Source organism: Triticum aestivum, chromosome 2D, assembly GCF_018294505.1.
Source record: "Triticum aestivum cultivar Chinese Spring chromosome 2D, IWGSC CS RefSeq v2.1, whole genome shotgun sequence".
In the NCBI taxonomy this organism is placed as follows: Eukaryota; Viridiplantae; Streptophyta; class Magnoliopsida; order Poales; family Poaceae; genus Triticum; species Triticum aestivum.
The window spans coordinates 368,447,066-368,466,917 of record NC_057799.1 but is presented as its reverse complement, the minus strand read 5'-3'; positions in this window follow the sequence as shown (position 1 = coordinate 368,466,917).

The window sequence follows — 19,852 nt, the reverse complement described above, 5'->3', positions numbered from 1 at the left end:
ATCAAACAGATGCACACAAGTTATCCCCACCTTGGGAAGGGCCTTTTGTGGTCAGTAAGAACTTGCACAACGGGTCATATTACCTCATTGATATCCGGGAGCATAAAGACTCGCGTAAATCTGAGGAGGAGACCCGTCGGCCGTGGAACATAGCTCAGCTTCGGCCTTACTACACTTGAGCTACCGGCTCTTGTGGTGTACATATTTATCTCCGCCATGTATATATTATGATAAAGCAATAAAGCAGGACCTCTGTCCTTTGGTCTCTTCCAAACATGTGTGTTGTTTTTTACATGCTGACTTACAAAAGATCCGGCTTATGATCATCTTCGAATCTAGCTGTAAGCAGTAAAGTCACTTGGGGGCTTCCTGTTCACACATGGGTCGTATTCGAACCCAAGAGAACATAGCTGTCGATACCCATTTGATTGGCAAAGTGCCAAGCTCATTGGGAAGTTGCCTCTGGTCATATTTGAATCATAGTGTAACCCCTCTAAGAACCGACATGGACCGTATTCGAATCAGCGTCGTTAAACAATTTTCAGAATCACTTGGGGGCTTCCTGTTCAAACATGGGTCGTATTCGAACCAAAGAGAGCATAGCTGTCGGTACCCTCTTGATTGGCATCGCCACACCCATTGGGGGCTATATGACCGTATCCGAATCTTAGCTTAACCCCTTTGGACCGGGTTTCTGGTCGTATTCGAACCGGAAGCCCTTAAGTTTTTATATTTTACCACAAGTTTACTCTGGTCATATCAAAGTATGTACTACCGGGTTTCGCTTGCCGGCTTAGTTTTGGAGTTATCTTGTTAATTGAACATCCTGGATGTCATCAAGACAAGTCCATTAGAGTTAAGATACCAACCATGCTACCCGGGTCATTTAATCCGGAGGGTGATAAGCCGTCTTGAGACTTGTGATTTACCTTTCTATGCAGATGCTTGAAGGTACTTTTTTTAAAAAAAGGTTGAGAAACACAAAGGATAATTATGACCCGGAGGAGCATCAAGAGAATGACTTCAAAGGATTTCAGCATTCATTACGTGCACGATGGCACGGCAGAGATAAATTGTTGCACCTGTTCTATTACAAAAATCTTTCAAAGTTTCAAGGGTGGAGCGTTGTTTGGTGGGCCGCTAGCCGGTTTATGACGCCTGCTGAGTCGAAGTCCCCGGCTCATCTTCCGCTCCGGCTGATCCCAAGGCTTCGAAGGTCGACGACTTCCAGTTGATGCCACTGAGAGCTTCGAACTGAGCTTCTTCGTCAATTAACCCGGCCGGGTTAATCTCCGGGGCGAAGGTGTGCTGGCGAGCCGGGGGAATCAGATTGATAGCTTCATAGCGAGGGGTTGGAATCCTCTGATTCTCCGCGTTGTATCCCGGCTGATACTTCGTTAAATCGGTGTCGTTCCCGATGATGGTGGCCACCGGGCGCACAGCCTTCACACAAGCCGCGAAGTCCTTCTGGTCGAACGCTGAGCCGTCTTCTTTCAGGCTGGGGTAACCCAGGGCGATGTCTGCCGGGTCTAGCTTCGGCAAGAAGGCTTTGGCCCGGCTCAGTGCGGCAATGGCTCCGGATCTCGCGGATGCTCGTCGTAGCTCCTGGATCCGCTGCGGCAGAACTGCGAGCCGGCGCAGGACTTCGGCCAGATGAGTCGGCACTTCATTCGACTGGGCCACCACAGCTAAGGCCCGTTGTGACCCGGTGTAGAGCTGTTCCACCAGGGTGTACACGGCCTTTAACTTGGTGACCACGCTCTGGTTCAAGTTGGCGCTTCTGGAACCTGTTTAAACAACATCAGATGACCCGGTGATAAGGATGAGTTAAGAGATGTAAACATTCCAACGTGAATGAAAGCCGGTGAGGCGACTTACCGAAGATGGCAGCTACCATTTGGGACACTTGGCGCTTTAGACCGGAGAGCTCAGCGGTCTTCTCAGTGAGGGCCTTCTCCGCCTGTTCTGCCCGGGTCACCAGTGCGGCTTTCTCCTCAGCCCAGGCCTTCCGCTCAGCGTCGAATTCAGTTTTCAATTTTCCTGAGCGGCGATGCTGGAGACAAACTTGGCATTTGCCTTCCGGGTCTCCATTTCTTGTGCCTTCAGCCGGCTCTTGAGATCCGCCAGGTCCGACTCTAATTTCTTGCCAACAGCCTGCATATATTTCCGGGTTATTAACAGTCATTCTATAAAGTCCCAAGCGCTTTCCAAGCAAAGGCACTTGGCACTTGGGGGCTAATGCATATTGAACGTAACTATCTATGTACGGCTGGCTCAGTTCAGTAAGCCGGAATCGAAAGTCTACAACATATTCAAGTATAAGTCCTAGACTTGGGGGCTAGAATGACAAGGATCACTATGCAGAAATAAGAAAACAGCAGAAGGTTACCTCAGATTTCTGTTGGATCTGGTTGACCATGGCGATCTCGGCGTCTCGGCTCTTGTGAACCTGGCTGATATAGCCTGAGACAAGCTCTCCAATGCTTAAATCGGTGTAGCTGGAGAGATCCAGATTCACCCGATGGGGTTGCAGCAACTCCCCCTTCGCGGAGCATTTGGCCAGTGCGGTCGGCCTCCCCGGCTCAACATACTCCGTCCGGGTAATTACCACGTCCGGGTCGTTAGCCGGTGGGGCTGAGCCGGACGCCTCCGGGTTAGCTGATGCTTCGGTTGTTCTCTTGGTGCTCGGGGCAGGGGCTTCAGGCGCCGTGTCCATGGGAATGGTGGCTTCGGGGGCGGAGGCGGCTGGCGGCTCTTGAGCCGTCGTCTCCGGCTCAGGCAAGTCTGGCACTCCGGCTGACCTTGTCTTCTTTGCTCTTTTGGTGAGCTTTGCCTGGGCACTGAAAAGGCAGAAGTGTTAGGCATACAAAGGGTAAGTACAGACAGATAATGTAAGGAGATTGTTATTACCCGGGGCAGTCTTGAAGGCCGGCAGACTTGACTGCATGGAGTCACCCGAAGAGGGGGAGGTCTCCTGGTAATTGGAGTCAGAAGAGTTGAGTGGCTGACGGATGACACCCGCCAACGGATGAAAAGGGTACAGGTGAGAAAAAACCTCAGTGCGGCGTTTCCTCGTTGCGTCGGGTAACCCGGTGGAGAGGTCGGTGTCCTTGCGGGCCCGGGTGTGACGCCGGCTCTCGTGAACCTGCTGCTTCAAAAGAAATTGAGGGTCTCGGTGAGCTAATGGATGGGAAAAGCTTACTTTCCGGGTTACCCTTCGGACTTTCAGCTGTGGCAAAGGCTCCGAGCCGGAGGGAAGTGATGTTACCTCTTCGACCACCGGGTTACTGGCGCCGGTGTCATCCTGTCAATAAGCAAGTGTTGATAAGGCGGACAGCATCAGACGACATATACTGCAAGAATTTAAAAGGTTTAAGGGTTACCTCTGACTCGGAGCTATCGCTTAATTGCAGCAGCTCCGAAGCAGTGGGTCTGTTTCCCTTTTTGCGAGGGGCGGCTCTCTTGGCGGCTTTCTTCGCCTTCCTGGCCTTCTTGGCCGCCTCATGGTCATACTTGACCCGCCAGAATTTATCATCAGCCTGCGAAATACAGTAATGAGCTCTTAGTAAAAGGACAGGTAAAACAAAATGGAAAGGTTAAAGTCAGCGGCTTACCGCTGGGGCTGGATTGGTCTTGCAGAACGGGGCTAGCCCGGTTCTTCCACAGTCTGCCAGGCTCTCGTTTAGCAGAGCCTTGGTCTCTTCTTCAGCAACGTCTTCTGGAAGATCATTGCGACTGTGCCTCTGCGGGTCATCCTTTCGCCCGGTATACTCACACATTAAGCCGGGGCGGTGGCTCAACGGGATCACCCGCCAAGAGATCCAGACCTGGACCAGGTCTATTCCGTTCAGACCGTTGCCTAGCAGGGCCTTGATCTTATTGATCGTTGGAAGCAGAGGCTGGCGTTCCGCGGCAGACAGCTTGTCGGATGGCGGATGAGTCGGCTCCAGGCGCGTTGGGCGAAAGCCGGGCAGCGGGCTTTCATCAGCCGGGGACGTGTCTTGGCAGTAGAACCAAGTCATGTTCCAGTCCTTGGGGTGACTTGGCGGTTCTGCGTAAGGAAATAGGCAGTCCCTGCGCCGTTGGATGGAGATGCCGCCTAACTCCAGACTTGGGCCGTTTGCGCACTCGGTTTGGCGGTTCAAATAAAATAGCTCTCTGAAGAGCAGCAGACTCGGCTCTTCTCCAAGGTATACTTCACAAAAAACTTGGAAGTTGCAGATGTTGGATACGGAATTGGGTCCTATATCCTGAGGCCGAAGGTCAAAGAAGTTGAGCACGTCCCGGAAGAATTTTGAGCCGGGCGGTGCAAAGCCCCGGCTCATATGGTCTGCAAAGATCACTACCTCCCCGTCCCTCGGCTGAGGTCTCTCTTCGGACGGGTCAAGGGCACGGTAGGACATCACTTCCTTCCTGGGCAGATATCCGGACTTAACAAAGTTGGCCAGGGTCTCATCAGTGATGTTGGATCTCATCCAGTTGCAAGTGATGGGAGCTTTGGGAGGCATGGTGACGGTTGTGATCTATGATAAAGAGGAAAGTGTCCGGGTTAATTATAAGCCGGAGTTTATCATTCAAGTTACAATGACGGCTTATGAAGGGGACTAATGGTATGTATTGACATGGTGGGTTATTTAAGCCGTCAGAGCATTCAGGATGAGTTGGTCATCTGCGGCTTACTGCGGTTAAGTCGGAAGATACTACAGAGCATGGTTCTCTTTAAACCGGAAAAGTTCTACGGCGCGTGTTTTCTTTAAGTCGGAAATATAAGCCGCCAAGATTCAAGGGTTGCAGTTTTTACTAAGTGTGGTAAAACAGATTTCATACATTACAGTAACTTTTTCGGATCAAAATGGTCGGGCAAGATGAAAATTTTCTAGACCTAAAGAAACAGAAACAGGAGAAGTTCTTAAGGTGGAACATGGTTTTTAAGCAGTGAAAAGAGGATTTTTTGCAGATAGAATGGATCTCGAACAGTTACCGCAAAGGGTCTATGAAGAGTGAAGATCAGGGGCGTGACGACGGCGGCGGCGGCAGAAGCTCGGGCAGAGGAACGGCAGCGCGAGGAAGAAGAAGGAGAGTGTGAGAAGAGAGTGCCGGGCCGGCCTATTTATAAGGCCGAGTCATAAGGGGGCGCGGGATTCAAGGAGGCCACGGCGTGGTTAACTCCCCCTCACGGCGCCTCGATTTTCGCAAAGACAGTAAAAGCAAAGATCCGTTGCGGATCTGGCGGAGTAAAAAACGGACTTGATGGAGGATGACGTCACGGCGGATTATCCGGAGTCCAGAGGATGACGTCACTCCGGGTTATGACCTTCACATGAATGGTAAGCCGGAGAATTTTTCTGTCTGCAGAGCTGAAGATTGACACGAGCCGGCTCAAGTCAATCTGGGGCCTAATGTTGAGGATATAGACCTGGGGGTCACCCGCCAGGAGGGCCGGGTTACTCCAAGGATCATTACCAGAAGCCCGGAGCTAAGTTTCAGGATAATGGGCCAGAGATGGGCTGAGACCCGGATACGGCTTAAAGCCCGTAGTTACAATCATTGTTATAGTAGACTTGTAGTGTAAGGCAAGTATTGTTTAGAGTCCGAGCCGGACACTCTTATGAGCCGGCCGGGACTCTAAGGGCTGCTGGGCGTCAGCCTCCATATATAAAGGGACGACCCGACAGCGGTTGAGGGGCGACAACAATCTGATCGAGAGCCGGGCATAGCTGTTTAGCTCCCTGGTTATCGAAACCCTGATTAATACCACCTCAACTGGACGTAGGCTTTTACCTTCACCGTAAGGGGCCGAACCAGTATAAACCCCCGTGTTCCTTGTCCCGCATAACCCCTTCAAGCTTCCTAGTTGCGATGGCTCCACGACTAAGTCTTAGCTCAAGGACGTCTGCCGTGACAAGTCCACGACAATCTCCGTTCCGAATATCCGGAGTTCTTTCAGTCCTAGATCTCGGGACGAGATCCTCTCGTAGTGGTGGAGTGTTGTAACACCCCGCATGTTACTTGCCATATTTGTAACTCCGACTCTTGCCATTTCCGGCTATGTGTTATGTTTTTCCCTCCGTTGTCGGGTTTTGTCTTTCGTTTTGTATTTTGTCATGTCATGCATTTTCATATCATGTCATCATGTGCATTGCATTCGCATACGTGTTCGTATCTTGCATCCGAGCATTTTCCCCGTTGTCCGTTTTCCAATCCGGCGCTCCTATCTCCTCCGGTGCACCCCCCTTGTTTTCTTTCGTGTGCGTGCGTCAAACTTTCTCGGAATGGACCGAGGCTTGTCAAGTGGTCTTAATATACCACCCGGAGACTACCGGTCAAGTTTCGTTCCATTCGGAGGTCGTTTGATACTCTAACGGTTAACCGGGCATCCGCAAAGTCCATTTAAGTGTCCAGCAAAAACCCCCTCTAAAACCAGCCCAAAACCCACAAAACACTCTTCCATGCTCTAGGTCGTTCGATCACGATCGTGTGGGCGAAAACCGCACCTCATTTGGAGCCTCCTAGCTCCCTCTACCTATTTATAAGTGGGCATCCCGAAAAACGGAATCGCAGTTTAACCCTAGCAAAAATCCCTCGCGCCGCCGGACAGCGTCCGCCCGCGCCGGACACGTCCGCCCGCGCCGGCGGATGAATCGCCCGTCGCCACGTCAGCGTCCGCCGCCGCCGTCCCCGCCGGCCCGACCCGGCCCCCGCGGCCCACGCCCGCCGCCGCGCGCCTGCCCCGCCGCCGGGCGCCGCCTCCGCCGCCGCCTCCGCGCCGGCCGGCCCCGCCGCCGACCGCCGCCGCCGCCGCGGTCCCCGCCGGCGCCGCCCTCCTCCGCCCGCTCCGGCCGGCGACCGCCGCCCTCCGGGCCCCTCTTCTCCTCCTCCCTCCGGCCGCCGCTCCCTCTCCCTCCTTCCTCCGCCGGCGAGCGAGCTCGGGCTCGAAGAGCTCGTTCGATCCAGATGTGGTGAGGCCCGTTGACTTTCTCGTCCTCGTTTTTTCTTCTAAGTCTGGAAATTTCTCAGCATGTGCTTCTGTTTGAGATGCCGTAACTTTGTGCATGTACCTCCGATTCGCGCGTGTAATATGTCAAATTGTTCACCTCGTGATGCTCTTCATTTTGTTCAATTACACCATGTTCATTAGAGGTCATATTGATGCCCAAATCTTCGTTGGAAGAGGGCTAGTTGCTGTTATTCTCTGGTTCTTAGCAGAACTTGGAGATTTGTCATTTTTGTATCATTTATTCTGTGCATCTTTTGAGCATGAGCTCTACATGTGTTTTGAAGTATGACATGCCATATTTCCAGTGGTGTAGTCCATGTATTTTTTGTGATCTTTGTGGTGACTAGCACAAGCATGCAAAGTAGGCCCCGTAATATTTCTGATTTCAGGGACTTGGTGATTTCTCTCTAAGTCCTCGTTTGCTGTAACTTTGTTGCCATGTAAACTTGATGCTACAGAGAGATCCATGCATATTTTGAAGATATTCATTAAGGATGTTTTGTAGATATAGTTGTAATTGATCCATTCCTGCAATTGTTTGCAATTTTAGAGTGCCATAGAATAACTCAATCTTGATCTACTTTGGCTATAAAATATTTCTGGCAGATTCTTAACATGATATGCATTTTTGCCAAGCTTATTGTAGTTGATCCATACATGCAATGCAATTGTTCTTGCCATGGATAGCTTCATAGACATGCCATCTTGCTGTAGGTATGCTTGATTTGTCATGCATTGCTCTGTAGTGAGTGCATCAAGCTTACAAAGAGGCCTACATATTAATATTTCTGCCGTGCATCATGCTTGATTTGTCATGCATTGCTCTTATGGTCCTTTTTGGCTTATGGTCAGTAAGGGACTTTTGTCATGTGAATTTAGTAGAACACTACCATGCCTTGTTTTGCTATGTTAAGTTCCTATAGCATGTTGATTTCGTGCTCTGAACATGGCTACCTGATACTGATTTCTGCCATGTCCAGTTTTTCACCAAGTCAGTGAACCTGTAATCTTTTGCTCTTTTGCCATGCTTGTTTGAGCTTGATATGTTGTGAACTAGCCGTAGCTCAGTGTTCATCTTTTGTCAAGCATCTCCTGTAGATTACTGTCATATGCTTTGTTGCTATGTTGGTCTGCTGTAGCTTTGTTACTTGTTGCATTTTAAGTGCTATCTTGCTGTTTATCGCAGATTAGTGTCATCCTTGTTTTGCTTGCCATTTGCAAACCGTGCATCCGATTCCGGTGATCTTTATATCGATTTTGACTGAAATCATCTCATCTTTTCAGTGGCATGCTTGGTTTGCCAAGTTACTGCCATGTTCATCATTTTCCTTCCGGAGAACGCATATGCATCGCATATCATATCTTGCATATCATACATGTTTTGCATCATGTTGCTTGCGCATTTCTCGTTGTTGATTGTGGTTCCGTTTGTTTGTGTTCTTGTCTTGGGTAGAGCCGGGAGACGAGTTCGTGAATGAGGAACCTGTCGAGTACGCTTACGAGGATCAAGCTTTCGACAACTCTGAGAATCTTGCAGGCAAGATGACCACCCCTCGAAATCACTTCTATCTTTGCTATGCTAGTTGTTCGCTCTATTGCCATGCTCGCTACCTATCACTTGCTATATCATGTCTCCTATTTTTAGCCATGTCAGCCTCTAACCATCCTCTCCTAGCAAACCGTTGTTTGGCTATGTTACCGCTTTTGCTCAGCCCCTCTTATAGCGTTGATAGTTGCAGGTGAAGTTGAAGTTTGTTCCATGTCGGAACATGGATATGTTGGGATATCACAATATCTCTTATTTAATTAATGCATCTATATATTTTGGTAAAGGGTGGAAGGCTCGGCTTTATGCCTGGTGTTTTGTTCCACTCTTGCCGCCCTAGTTACTGTTATACCGGGATTATGTTCCTTGAGTTTGCGTTCCTTACGCGGTCGGGTGATTTATGGGACCCCTTGACAGTTCGCCATGAATAAAACTCCTCCAGCAAGGCCCAACCTTGGTTTTACCATTTGCGACCTATACCTTTTTCCCCCGGGTTTTCGCGAGCCTGAGGGTCATCTTATTTTAACCCCCCCGGGCCAGTGCTCCTTCGAGTGTTGGTCCGAACTGAGCAGACTGCGGGGCCCCCTCCTGGAAACTCGAGGTCTGGTTTTACTCGTAGGATGTCTCATCCGGTGTGCCCTGAGAACGAGATATGTGCAGCTCCTATCGGGATTTGTCGGCACATTCGGGTGGCTTTGCTGGTCTTGTTTTACCATTGTCGAGATGTTTTGTAAACCGGGATTCCGAGACTGATCGGGTCTTTCCGGGAGAAGGTTTATCCTTCGTTGACCGTGAGAGCTTATGATGGGCTAAGTTGGGACACCCCTGCAGGGTATTATCTTTCGAAAGCCGTGCCCGCGGTTATGAGGCAGATGAGAATTTGTTAATGTCCGGTTGTAGATAACTTGTCACTTGACTCAATTAAAATACACCAAGTGCGTGTGTAACCGTGATGGTCTCTTCTCGGCGGAGTCCGGGAAGTGAACACGGTCTGTGTTATGGATGACGTAAGTAGGTGTTCAGGATCACTTCTTGATCATTGCTAGATGACGTCCGTTCCGTTGCTCTCTTCTCGCTCTCATTTGCGCAAGTTAGCCACCATATATGCTTTTACCGCTGCAGCTCCACCTCTTTGCACCTCTTTGTCCTATAAGCTTAAATAGTCTTGATCTCGCGGGTGTGAGATTGCTGAGTTCCCGTGACTCACAGATACTTCCAAAACAGTTGCAGGTGCCGACGATGCCAGTGCAGATGATGGCGTCGAGCTCAAGTGGGAGTTTGACGAGGAACGTGGTCGTTACTACGTGTCTTTTCCTGATGATCAGTAGTGGAGCCCAGTTGGGACGATCGGGGATCTAGCATTTGGGGTTATCGTATTTTCATCTGGATTTTGACCGTAGTCGGTCTATATGATTGTATTTTGGATGATGTGTGAATGATATTTATGTATTGTGTGAAGTGGCGATTGTAAGCCAACTCTTTATCCCATTCTTGTTCATTACATGGGATTGTATGAAGATGACCCTTCTTGCGACAAAACCACTATGCGGTTATGCCTCTAAGTCGTGCCTCGACACGTGGGAGATATAGCCGCATCGTGGGCGTTACACGATGGCTGAGTTGGACGAGTACAAGAAAGCAGTGGATTCAAGTGATCTGTTGAAGTACAAGAAGCCGACTGTGGAATCCGCTTTCCAGTCGGCCAGAGAGATGAAGCCAGTGCACATTCATCCCGAAGATCTGAATGCCGCCCCAACCAACATCTCCACCACCCTTGACAGCAAATAGGAAGGCACGCTCATCCAGTTCCTTCGTGGGAACTGGGACATCTTCGCATGGAAGCCTTCTGACATGCCGGGTGTTCCTAGGGGACTGGCTGAGCATAGACTATGTGTCGACCTGAAAATGAAGCCTGTCAAAGAGCACCTTCGACGATCTTCCATCGAGAAGTGCAAGGCGATTGGCGAGGAGATCGTGCGGCTCTTAGCCGCCGAATTTATCCGAGAGGTGTGCCACTCCGAGTGGCTCGCCAACGTCGTCATGGTGCCGAAGAAGAATAACTCTCTCCGAATGTGCATCAATTTTTAGCACATCAATGAGGCCTGCCCGAAAGATCATTTCTCCCTCCCTCGCATAGATCAGTTAGTAGATTCTACTGCCGGGTGTGAGCGGTTATCATTTCTGGATGCTTACTCCGGGTACCACCAGATCCGAATGTATGGTCCCGATGAAATAAAAACAGCCCTCATCACCCCATTCAGGTGTTTTTGCTATATCACTATGCCATTCGGGATGAAAAATGATGGGGCCATATTCCAACGAATAGTTCAGAAGTGCTTGCAAAAGCAGATCAGTCGGAATGTGGAGGCCTATATGGATAACATCGTGGTCAAGTCTAGGAAAGGTTCCGATCTCCTAACCGTCCTCGCCGAGACCTTCGCGAACTTGCGCGCTTTTGGCATAAAACTCAACTCGGCTAAGTGTACTTTCGGGGTCCCTGCCGACAAGTTGCTTGGTTTCCTCATTTCCGAACGCGTGATCGACGCAAATCCCGAAAAGATCAGAGCAATCGTCTGGATGAAAAAACCAAAGCGTCTCCACGACGTATAATGCCTCACGGGCTGTCTGGCAGCCCTGAGTAGGTTCATATCAAGACTCAGTGAAAAAGCCCTGCCGCTTTACCGATTGATGAAGAAGTCTGACGGGTTCAAATGGACTCCCGAAGTGCATGCTACGTACCAGGAACTCAAAGCCCTGCTTTCCACCCAACCAGTGCTAGCTGCTCCGAGCAGGAAAGAGACACTGCTCTTATACATCGCGGCCACGAGCGAAGTTGTTAGCACGGTACTCAGTGTGGAGCAGGAAGAAGAAGGCAAAACCTTCAAGCTCCAACGACCAGTCTACTACATCTCCGAAGTCCTGACCCCTTCCAAGCAAAGGTATCTGCATTACCAGAAGTTAGTATATGGGATCTATCTGACTGCAAAGAAGGTGGCACATTACTTCCAAGAGCACTCGGTCGCGGTGATAAGTGACGCCCCTCTGTCTAAGATCATGAACAACAGAGACACTACGGGCCGAGTGGCGAAGTGGGCCATCGAGCTCCTTCCGCTGGATATCAAGTTCGAAGCTAAGAAAGCCATTAAGTCACAAGCCCTAGTGGATTTCCTCGCCCAGTGGATGGAACAAGAACAGCCCATCCCGAGTCTCCCTAAGCACTGAACAATGTTTATTCATGGCTCCAAGATGCTCCACGGCTCCGGGGCTGGAGTGGTCTTGGTGTCCCCTAAAGGCGATCGACTCAGCTATGTGCTTCAGATTCACTTCGGCTCCTCCAACAATGAAGCCGATTATGAAGCTCTCCTGTATGGATTACGGATGGCAATTTCTCTAGGAGTTCGCCGACTGATGGTCTACGGTGACTCAGACCTAGTGATAAACCAAGTCATGAAGGAATGGGATATCTGTAGTCCAGCAATGACAGGATATTGCAATGTCGTCAGAAAGCCGGAGAAGCACTTTGAAGGACTAGACCTCCATCACGTGTCATGACTCAAGAATCAAGCAGCTGATGATCTGGCCAAGATGGGTTCCACTCGGAAGGCGGTGTCGGTGTCAAAACCGGCGGATCTCGGGTAGGGGGTCCCAACTTGTGCGTCTAAGGTCGATGGTAACAGGAGACAGGGGACACGATGTTTACCCAGGTTCGGTCCCTCTCTATGGAGGTAACACCCTACTTCCTGCTTGATTGATCTTGATGAATATGAGTATTACAAGAGTTGATCTACCATGAGATCGTAATGGCTAAAACCCTAGAAGCCTAGCCTGTATGATTATGATTGCCTCTACGGACTAACCCCTCCGGTTTATATAGACACCGGAGGGGACTAGGGTTGTACAAAGTCAGTTATAGAGAAAGGAATCTTCATATCCGAACGCCAAGCTTGCCATCCACACCAAGGAGAGTCCCATCCGGACACGGGTGAGAGTCTTCAGTCTTGTATCTTCATAGCCCATCAGTCTGGCCCATTTCCAACAGGACGGACGCCCGAGGACCCCTTAATCCAGGACTCCCTCAGTAGCCCCTGAACCAGGCTTCAATGATGAGGTGTCCGGCGCGCAGATTGTCTTCGGCATTGCAAGGCGGGTTCCTTCTCCGAATACTCCAAAACAGCTTTCGAACACAAAGAACGTGTCTGGCTCTGCAAAACAAGTTCCACACGCAACCGCAGAGAGTATAATATTACACGAGTCCAATCCGCTGACAACTTTTGTAGCGTGACACCACGTCACCACCCGGTCATTATTTTGAACCGTTTTTAGCCTGCCGCTCCACGTTTTGAGACGCGGTTTCATTGGCACATCTTGTCAAAGCAGAGATCGTGTCCCCTTATTGCGGGATTCTCATCAATATGGGCGTGGTTAACCCAACTGTCCCATTGGCATGATTCCTTGGGATTAGGCAGGTTTTAAGGCCTACAAGGAGGCATTTGATATTCATCGTCTTTATAAAGGGGCACAAACCCGTCTTTCTCCTCTACGCCTGCCTCTTCCTCAACCTTTCCAACCTCGAGTTCCAGCATCCAGGTTTCAACTTAATTGCTCTGAGCCTCCCAGTCATATCCGGACCCAGCCCTCAAGGCCGGTGGGTGGCCTCCTCTGTCACAGAGGAGGATATCGTGAAGCTCCAGGCGGCAAGATACCTGACCGTGAAAATCCTCCACAGGATCCCTGCTAAAGGGCAGGTTATTCCTACTCCCAGATCCGGCGAGAGGGTCGTATTCATCTCCCACTTCCTCCGGGGGCTAGGATTCGCTCTCCATCCCTTCGTTCGTGGACTCATGTTCTATTACGGGCTATATTTTCACGATCTAGCTCCGGACTCCTTTCTTCACATCTCGGCGTTCATCGTCATGTGCGAGGCCTTTCTCCATATTCCCCCACACTTCGGCTTGTGGCTCAAGACCTTTAATGTGAAGCCGAAGGTAATCGAGGGGAAGCAAGCGGAGTGTGGTGGTGCCATGGTGAGCAAGCTTACCAATACTCTGTGGCCAAAAGGCTCTTTCACGGGATCCTCAATTTATGGCAGCGGGAGTGGTTTTACATCACTGAACCCCTGTGGTACCAAGTGGGCAGCTACACTTGCGTTTCGATCTGGCCCTCCAGTACAGCTCACATCATGGATCAATAAGGGGCTGGACTGGGGATCAATTGACGAAGTGCAAACTCTACAAAGCCGCATCCAGAGTCTCCTTGAGAAGGACACCGGTCTTATCAATGTAATCCAGGTAATGTTAGTCCGCCGGGTCCTGCCGTGCTAGCGACGGCCCCTCCAAATATGGGAGTTCAACCCAGAAGGATTAGGAACCCTTCAGCACTTCTTCGGCACGATGCACAGAGGAATGTGGAAGTTATTTTTCGGGACACGAAAATAGTGGCCGGATACCACCGAGGACATCGACCTCGACTGCAACCATCCGGATACCTCGGTAAGCACTCGACTCCCGAACACAGCTTAGTTAGATATCCCGTAATAAGATACTGAGGAAACCATCTTCGACCAAGGCTGGATAAAGAAGGTGGAACGAATTAGGTGTTCGGCCCCTCTTCCCGAAGACTCAGTTGATCCTGTGTTAACAAGGATGCTGGCTCCGGCACCATATCAAGTGCCGGCGAAGGAGGACAAGGAAGAGAGCAAGAAGGCCATAGGTGGCCTCCATTCTGAAGGTACACCAGACACCATGTCTGGGGAGATCGGGACTCCCTCTTCCGAAGACAAAAGAGAAGGAGAAGTTGACATCCCTTCTCCCCATGGTAAGAAAAGGGCCGCCTCCGAAGGTTTGGAAGTAAAGGCTCCTAAGCGAGGGAAGATGCCCCTGTTAGGTGGTTCGGGCTCGGAAGACGACGTTGTCGCACAGTTCCTCCGTAAAGACAAGCCTTTAGCCGAATCGTAAGTGAACAAGGGTGTCTTGAACACATCCCGTTCTTTTTTCGGTTACAAGGGTAACATCTAGAATATATGTTTGCAGTACGACACGCAGTCTTCCAGTCCTCTTCCTCGGGGGATCTTCTTCCGGAGATGATGGAAAGCGGGACGCCTCCTCTGACCTCCTCGCCCACTAGGGCGGACGACTTTGAGGTGTCGTCCCGGAGGATCTCTCCCGATCAACAAGTGGTGCGAGGGACAATGAAGACCACGCCCGAAGATGATACTTCGGTCGTCCCGGGTCCAGGGCGTGCGACCCATACGGGGACCAATAACAAAGATCCCGGACTATCCGGTTTACGGCCGGAGACGATTCTAGGGTCGAGTAAACATATCCTTTGAAGGGAGTCCGTACTCCTGCAGCCGCTTCCAGGAATCCGGGGGCGCCGAATACATTGATGGACATGTTGCAACATGCGTCCGTCTCAGAGGAACATCGTACCTTAATGGGTACGGTAGTTGAAAGGATTCTGTCCGCGAGGAGCAGATTGAATGAAGCCTTCATGGGCCTGCTAAGAGGCTTCGAGGTACGCAATGTAATATCCTCAATTGCGCTCTACGCGCAAAATGCACCTGTGTATAGATAGTAGCCCCTGAGACACTGGTTGGCGTCCAAAGGGAGGCAATCAGAGGATCGAAAAGATATGCCCAGGAAATAATCTAATTAATTAGAACACAGGCTGTTACATCCATGGCGACTGCCCACGCTACAGAGGTTGCAGGTCTAAAGCAGAAACTTGATGTGGCGGATGACGACATCACGCTTATTAACAGGCGGCTCGACGAGGCGCAAGGTATGTTTTGGGGCGGTCAGTATATGTATGTATAATAACATGAGCACGAAGCTAAGAATTATATACTGAGACATGCATAACTGCAGATAGTGCCGCCGCGGTTGAGACCCTTCGGGCTGAACTTGCCCGAGCCAAGGAGCAAGCCAGGATGAGTAATGTGGCTGCCAAGAAGGCAGCTGATGAGTTAAAGGCCGAACAGGCTGCTTGGCGCCAGTGCGAGGAGAGAATGTCTACCATGGCGTGCGAGCTAAAGGAAGCCACTGTCCGGTGCGAATTCCTCCAGAAGGATAACAAAGCCAAAACGGCCAATCTCAATAAGGCCTTACAAGAGGCGAGAGAAGCACGATCCAAGTCTAGAGCGGCTCGGGAGGAGATCCGGCAAGCTGGGGAGATAGCGGCCAGTAAGCCTTTCTTATTGCAGACTAAATTCGGCGATCCGAAGTATGCCCCGCTTAATCGAATGTGGAGTTCTCCAGACGCATTCTTGGACTTGCCGAAGAGTGTCTCCGACGCGGCGCAGTTTTTCCAAGCGAAAGAAGGGCATGCAACAGAGAAGCTTTTCTGGTCGCAATTCAGCACGCCAAAGAGTCCGCTGTTGCTGAACGAACAGATGGCCCAGTGGGCCGAGCTCCACAAGATATCCGGATCTGCCATGAAGGACGTCGTGGTCCGGCTGTGGCCGACTGAGCCAATTCCGAATAGTTATTTCGGTTTGGTGCAGCGACTTGTGGATGCGGTTCCACGTATCGACGCCGTTAAGCGGTCAACGTGCATTGAAGGTGCACGGATGGCCTTTGCCCGTGTCAAGACGTACTTGGCGAAGATGAAGGCCACCGACATTGCAGCAAAGAGTCCACCCGGGGGCAAGGACCATCACACGCCGGAGCATTACTTTGAGGATGTCCTAGAGGGCGCCCGCTAGATAGAGGGTCAGTGCTCGAAGGATATGATATTCGAGTGAATGTACCAAAATTGTGAAAACAATATTATGATATATTAAGGCTATGTTTGTTATACTTTTGCCTGAAAGTTTTGGTTCCTCCTGTGCGGCCGTTTTCTGTATAATCTGAAAGTTTACCAGTCGTCGGCTTCGGCCCTCTCGCATATAATACGGGGGTGTTCGGAAAAGCACTTGATCACTCTTGACCCAACGTCTTGGTCCGTGAAGGAGGTGTCAATGCGGCGAACTAGGCAATCGGACTATAGGGCTTTAACACTTTCATTTAGCCATAGGAGTTTGACGGTGGGTCTACGATATAGCCCCTGGTATGTACGCGGTTATCCGAATACGGTGCGTTACATAGGTGACCAGAAGAACGGTCCTTCATGTAATACAGAAGGAATCGCGAAAGATTCTGATAAGTCATCGAGTGGTTGACCAGCTCTCGCCGCATCATGACAGTCAGTTTTCGGCTTTCTACTGAGGTGCTTGACCAGATGAACCGGAAACACAATCACAGTAGTTCTCCTTTTACTACCTTAGCCGATAGGGCAGAACGTAAGGTAGCAAGCACAGGAACCGGGCAACCCAACTATTGACCAAAGACATGATTCGGAGCTGATGCATATAAGGCCAAACTCGTGACGCCGAAGTATGCTATAAAGCTGTTCGGACTTGTCAGCAACTCGTATGTTACCATATCGAGCCCCTGGCAATTTTTGCCGAGGTGTGTGCGTGAAACAATTGAAGAAGCAAAATCCAGTTTTTTAGAAAAAGCAAATGCTGAATACGGATTATGTTCACTGGAATCTAATTGACAAGTCAAACACAATCTTACTGATTATAACGCCACTACCTGGGCTATTTGACATGCTGGGGGTCGAAGGCTGAGGGAAAAGGCACCTTACAGGCTCGAAAGAAAGAGTGTGGTCTACAAAAAATTATTTGGACCTCCTGTCGCACGTCTGCGCCGCCTTGCCTCAGCGAAAGGACTCCTTAACAGGAATAGCCTTTAGATAAATATACGAAGCCGAACTCCGAAAGAGTCCGTAAGATGACCAGCCTTTGAGTCACCTGTGGTGAAAGATAAAAAATAGTTAGAAAAAGGAAAAAGGCTATGGGAGTGCGGACCGCGTTGTAGTACTGTCCGTATTGTGCCTCCGCCGATGACCAGGGTATTTTAAGTGCATAATTATGTATGTGCGGTACAAACTTTGTGGCTATATGAGGCGAACGACGGAGGCCGAACTGCTAATCCAGCTCTGAGATTGATCGGTCCTATTTAAGAGGGACCGGTGGCTTGATGGTCGATGAGATATGCGGCTTGATGAGACCGCTTTGTACTTTGGCTGCAGTAGCCATAGTATGCTCCTCTATACGGAGGGAGGGAGCGTTCCGCATTTCCGTTTATCATGATGATGCCGTGTGGACCGGGTATCTTAAGCTTTAGATAGGTGTAATGTGGGACCGCATTAAAACGAGCAAAAGAGGTACGCCCGAGTAGTGCCTGGTAGCTACTGCGGAACGCGACAATATCGAAGGTCAAGCCTTCGCTTTGAAAGTTGTTCGGTGAACCGAAAACGACTTCCAATGTGATTGAGCCCATGCAGTGAGCTTCTATGCCGGGTACTGCTCCCTTGAAGGTATTTGTGGTAGGCTTGATTCTTGAAGGATCAATGCCCATTTTGCAGACAGTGTCTTGGTAAAGTAGATTAAGGCTACTGCCGTCGTCCATAAGGACTTTCGTGAGATGGAATCCATTGATAATTGGGTCGATGACCAGAGCTGACGAACCTTCGTAACGGATACTAGCTGGGTGGTCCTTGCGATCAAAAGTGATCGGGCAGGCCGCCCATTGGCTAAATTTTGGGGTGACCCGCTCTATGGCGTATGCGTCCCGTAGTGCGCGCCTGCGCTCCCCTGTAGGGGTGTGCGTGACGTATAACATGTTTACGGTTTTCACTTCGGGGGGAAATTGCTTCTTACCCCCGGTGTTCGGCTGGCGAGCCTCTTCGTCATCGCTGTCACTGGGCGGCCCCTTCCCCTTGTGTTCAGCATTAAGCTTTCCGGCTTGTTTAAAGATCCAACAGCTTATGTTGGTGTGAGTAGCTGTTTTATTGAGGGTGCCATGAATCTGGCAGGACCGATCCAGTATCTTGTCTAAATTGGATGGTCCGTCTCTGTTTGCTTTGAATGGCTTTTTCCGTTGACCGGGTTTGGAGCCGCTGAATCCGGCGTTAACCGACGTTTCTTGCGTTCCTTCATTATTATTTCGACGCTTGTGTTTATTGCGTCGTGGCTTGCCGCTGCCGTCTCGAACTTCGGAAGTGCTCGGATCACTAGTGTTGTTGCTTCTACGAGCGAGCCAGCTGTCTTCTCCCGCACAAAAGCGGGTCATCAGAGCAGTAAGGGCTGCCATGGATTTTGGTTTTTCTTGACCGAGGTGGCGAGCGAGCCACTCATCCCGGACGCTATGTTTGAAGGCTGCGTGGGCTTAGGCGTCTGGACAATCGACAATTTGGTTCTTTTTAATTAAGAATCTAGTCTAGAGCTTCCTGGCTGCCTCTCCGGGCTGCTGGATAATGTGACTTAGGTCATCGGCGTTTGGTGGCCGGACATATGTACCGTGGAAGTTATCGCGGAAGGCGTCTTCCAAGTCTTCCCAGCTGCCAATGGAGTTTTCTGGAAGGCTGTTTAGCCAGTGCCGCGCTGGTTCCTTTAGTTTTAGTGGGAGGTATTTGATGGCGTGGAGATCATCACCACGAGCCATGTGGATATGGAGAAGAAAATCTTCAATCCATACTGCGGGATCTGTTGTTCCATCGTATGATTCGATATTCATGGGTTTAAACCCTTCCGGGAATTCGTGCTCCATTACCTCATCGGTGAAGCATAAGGGGTGAACGGCGCCTCTATATCGGGCCAAGTCGCGACGTAGCTCGGATGGAGTCCGTCTGCGGTTTTCGGCTCGGGTGTGGTTATGTTTGTCACGTCCGGCTAGATGGCCGTCGTCGCGCGTCGGCGCATGCCCCCGTGATCCGTAGATCGATCTGGTCTGACCTGCTCTACTGTCCAGGTCCTGCCGTAGGTCATATGTATAACCCCGAGCAGTTATGTCTCTGCCTTTACGGCGAGGTAGTATGGGCTGGTGTTCAGCTTGAGTTGCCGCTTTGTCCCAGCCACGTGGTGGTCGGTCAGCCGCATTACGCGCTGATGGCACGGGCTCCAGCGCCTCGTCATCAAATCGGGGTAACAATTTGCGCTTCGGGTAACTTTTGGTCGGGCGCTCGAGGCCGTATTCCTCGGCTGCCAGGACGTTGGTCCATCTGTCATTGAGCAGATCTTGATCAGCTTGAACCTGTTGCTGCTTCTTTTTCAGGCTCCTTGCAGTGGCATTTAGCCGGCGCTTAAAGCGCTCCTGCTCGAGAGGTTCCTCAGGCACGATAAAGTCTTCGTCACCAAGGCTCACCTCATCCTCGGAGAGTGGGAGATAATTACTGTCCTCCGAGTCTTCGTTTGCGGCCTGTTCCTCAGGGCTGACCTGCCCATCTTCTGGATCGTCCTGTCCGGCAGTTGGCTCGTCGGGGTC